This window comes from Echinops telfairi, unplaced genomic scaffold (genome assembly GCF_000313985.2).
Source record: "Echinops telfairi isolate 266 unplaced genomic scaffold, ASM31398v2 ScPeMD7_60;HRSCAF=208, whole genome shotgun sequence".
NCBI classification, from domain to species: domain Eukaryota; kingdom Metazoa; phylum Chordata; class Mammalia; order Afrosoricida; family Tenrecidae; genus Echinops; species Echinops telfairi.
The window spans coordinates 5,658,001-5,662,718 of NW_022103958.1; positions in this window are offsets into that span (position 1 = coordinate 5,658,001).

The window sequence follows — 4,718 nt, forward strand, 5'->3', positions numbered from 1 at the left end:
ATAACAATTTATAAACTATCAAGGGCTTATGAGGGAGGGGGGAGCGGGGAGGGAGGGGAAAAATGAGGACCTAATGCCGGGGATTTAAGTGGAGAGAAAATGTTTTGAGAATGATGAGGGCAATGAATGTACAAATGCGCTTTACACAATGGATTGTGATAAGAGTTGTATAAGCCCCTAATAAAATGATTAAAAAACAAAAACAAAAAAACAAACAAACAAAGTCCATGAAGACACGGCAGGGCACTGAGAGCCCTCGGGGTCAGGCAGCCCACAGGGGCCACCCCTGGAGGCAGGCACAGCATCCCAGCAAGCAGGAAGGCGAAGGGGCAAAGAGAGAGCAGTCCCCCGTGTTTCTTACTCAAACACAAAGGCCACCCCCCCAAGGGAGTGTCATCAGCCTACCACTTGATTGATGAGTGAGTCCCGCCCCTTTCTACACGGTCACCCAAATTCAAGTTGACGTAAGATCTCATTGCCGCATGCCCCCTCTACCCAGGGGGGCGGGGTTGGTCCCGTCTTTGCCATGCTGGAGTCACAGGTGCACTTCTTGGTCAACGAACTTCAAAAGTCGCCCCCACCTGTCTGTCAGAGTCAGTGTTCATGTCGCTGTGATGCTGAGCTGGTCTGAGCAGAGCTTCCACACTCAGGCAGACTAGGAATAAAGGCCTGGCAATCTACTTACAAATATCGGTTAATGATAAATAACCCTATGGATCACAATAGGGCCCATATACGACCGACCGTGATGGCGCGGGGCGGGGGTCCTGTTTCGTGCTGTTGGGCAGGGGGTCTCCCCCATGGGTCCCAAGCCAACGAAGCAGAAGTCAGAACCAAGGACAGCTCACTGGCACTGCTACTTACTACTTCAGCGGTTCTCACCCTGTGAGTCAGACCCTTTCCCAGGGGTCACCCAATTCCTAACAGTGGCAAAATGACAGTGATGAAGTAACAACGAAAATCATGTTATGGGTGGGGGTCACCACCACATGAGGAACTGGATGAAAGGGTTGTGGCATGAGGAAGGTGTAGACCGCTGCTCTAGTTACTTACTGCTTACCCTGGCTTGCCATATAAAATCCAATTGCCACCAAGGCGGTTCCCACTCAGGGTGACTGGGGAGCCTAGAGAAACAAATGCATAGACACTCATGTGAGTATGGGAAAGAGCTTTATCTACAAGAGCAACTGAATTTGGAGAAAACATTCCGGCCCAGTCCAGATCAAGTCCGTAAGTCTGATATTAGCACATATGTCCTCCCCCCAGGCCCCTGTCGGTGTTTTATATTTTCAAAGCTGTATCCAGGTTGCCGTTGGTGTATCAAGGCTACTGCTGCTAACTCAGGTCGGTATCCACCACAGTGATCCACCCTCCAGGGATGGATGCCCAGATTGCTTCCTGCCCTCCTCTTTCCCCTCCCCCCTGGCTCAAACAGCACGGCAGACAAGAAAATCCTCACCACTCCTTATAGATGTTCCTGGCCAATTCCCTCGGATCTATATAGAGGATGAAACAGACTTACGTTTCCTCTCTTAAAGGGCCCTGTACTCTTTATGCTCGCTAGGCTGACTGACCACTCAAGTATAATAACGGCCACTGTTTTTTCTTCCTTTCTAGCCACACACCAAGCATAGAATCTGAAGTTGGGATTGTCCAAAAGGAACCTGGGTGGCGTACTGGGTTAAACGTTCGGTTGCTCACAGCTAGGTCAGCAGTTTGATCCCATCCATGGTTCCAAGGGAGAAAGATGAGGCTTTCTGCTCCTGTAAAGAGTTACAATCAACCCTCTCCCCCAAACAAAACAAAACAAAACACACAAAAACAGAGTTACAACCTCGGAAACCCACAAGGGCATTTCTACCCTGTCCTACGGGCATTCTGAGCCAGACCCGGCTGGATGGCGGTGAGTTTGGGCTGGTTTGTTCGGTCCTGGGGAAACCAGAGTTGGGCCGGCCCACTGGTCAAGGTACGAGCTTTACAAGTGACATGTAGTCAGTCAGAACTGGCCACTAGATATTCCCCAGGGGCAGGGGGTGCATCACTCGTCACTGATGAGGCTGCGGGGTCCCCAAACTCTGGTCTTTGTAGTCCCCCAGCGTTTGCATTGGGTTTCCCCCTTTATGTGCAACACTGCACGTCTTTTCTCTGCCCCCCGCCCCCCCCCCAACCGCCCAGCAATCAAAACAGGAAAAGCCAAGAGGGTCCATCAAAGGCCTGGAGGGGCAGGCTGCACACAGTGGAGGGGGCTCTGAGAACAGAGACCTCACAAAAACAGCAATGGCTCCATCCCATGTGCAAAACCAACGCAGTGATGCCACATCTGATCTGCCAAGGGACACCAGAAATCCAGATTCTTCTACGGCAGAGAGAAGGACTTGAGATGCTTAGATGCCAGATTCAGACAGTGCTGGGGCAAGGCTCAGTCTGCGTTAGAAGAGTGCCCAATCTTGCCCAGCCTCAGTTCCCTTATCTGTAAGAGGATGGTCTAGTATCCTATTATCCATGGCCTGCCCTGAAAGGTTCTGGGACGATTGCTCCACTGCCATCAGCTCGATTCCGACTCACTGCGGCAGGATTGGGCAGAGTCCAACGCCCCCACAGGGTTTCCAAGCTGTCCCTTTTAAGGGAGCCACCAGCCACATCTTTCTCCCAGGGAACGCCTGGTGGATTCAGTTAGCAGCTGTTTTAGTCTGGGTAAACTAGGGAAACAAATCCACAACAACTCATATGTATAAGAGAGAGTTTTATATAGAGGGTAAGTGTACATTCAGAAAGCATCCCAACCCAGTGCTGCCCAAGTTCACATTAACCCATATGTCTGACACCAATCCACAAAGTCCTCCTCCATCTCAAAAAACAGACGCAATGATGCCAATTGCAGGAGGAAAGCTGAGTCAGTGAGCGTGTAAGCATCTCAGCGCTGGCCGGGGTCTCCACATGGCTGCTCCAGCACTGAGGGCTGCATCAGGGCAGGTCTATGAGGCTTCTCCTCAGGTATGTCTCACAAGAAGTGAGCCTTGTCAGCTGAAGCAGGGAACTAGCTAAGGCAGCTGCACCCTGGTCCAACCATCACAAAGGAAGAGACCCGAGAACTAGAAAGGGGAGGCTCGCTGAGCCATTTATCTCTCCACCCTTCAGTTAACCCCACATGTGTTTATTGGCCAGGTTGACACAATAAAACCTTAACTATCTCAGCAGCTGAGCACATAACCACTGTGCCACCAGGGCTCCTTGTGGTCAAGATTAGGTGAACGAATTGTTGTGAAGCCCTGTGGCCAGTGTCCGGCGTGGAAAGACGTCAACAGATGGGAATTTCCACAAGTAGCTCAGGGGATTCTGGGCTGCAGACGATTCAGGAGAAATACACAGCAGTCAATAAATGTTTACTTGAGCCACCATGTGCCAGGCCCCGTGCCAGGCGTCGCATGCCTTGAGCTGCATCCTGCTTGCAATGATGTTGGCTTCCTGAGGAACTGGGGGCTCTAGGGAGGGGTGGAGAGCTGACGACTGGCTCAGATGGCCTGTGTCGGGGGCTTCTTCCCGAGATGCCAGCGTGAGAGGTGATTCTAAAATGTTCATTTGCCAAACGTTTACTGAGTCTCAGCGATTGGAATCCACGATGGCTCGTTGAGCCAGAAAAGGGATTTATTAAACTATATCAGAGACTGCACGGTCTTTGAGAGGGCAGAGGAAACAGGCCGGGCTTCCAGGAGAAGGCCACAGAATTGGCTCGATGGGGGAAACGATTGCTGCTACAGCAGCTGTGCCTGAGAGGGCTGCCAGCACACTGCCTCAGCTGCAGCCACTGGCCCTTCTGCTCTGGCAATTTGACCTTGTAGAAGTGGGGCCTTGTAAAATACCAGTCCTGAGCCTGTTTCCTCGGAGGGCTCATTTCCGAATCAAGTTCTCCCAGGGCAGTGTTTGATTGGCAGAGCTCCGGTCACCTGTCTGTGTCCTAGCTGCAAGGGAACCTGGGAGCGGAGCTTGGAAACAGACACCCGGGAGCCAGAACTCATAAAGAGCAAAATCCCCCAAGTGAAAAGTCGTTCCAAATGTCTCTACTTGACGATCTGCTTGGGCAATGTGAGGTGTGTTGTATGACGGGATCAGACCCAGCTTCTAAGTCATCATTATCTGGTAACACTGGAAGGGGTCCGGGTGAGGGCCTTACAGAGGCATGGACCATCCACTCACCCACGGTATCTTTTCATCTAGTGCTAGCAGCCTGGTCCTTCTCTTAAAGACCAAACAAACTGCCATTGAGTTGACCCTGACTCTTAGTGACCGCATGGGCTTCTAAGACAGCAATTCTCTTTGGGAGTGGAAAGCCTCATCTTTCTCCCTTGGAGATGCTAGTGGTTTCAAATGGCTGACTTTGCAGTTAGCCGTCCACTATGCCACCAAGGATCCTCTTGTGTTCCATTACTACCCCAAAGGTTAGTGGTTTGAATCCACTCAGAAGCTGACGATCGGTTTCCATAAAGATCGAAGACAGAACGCTTTGGGCAATTCTGCTCCGTAATACATATGTGGGCTCCCTTGAAGATTGATGGAATCACAACAGATTCCCATCAACTTCATGGTAATGAATTAAAAAAAAATCTGCCTCTTTAGCCTGGCTGGTTTGGGATCGAGTGAATTCAGCACCATCTTCCCAATGGTGATGTGGGATGGTAAAAGAACAAAGATAGGCAACTTGGGATCAAGTTCCAATTCTT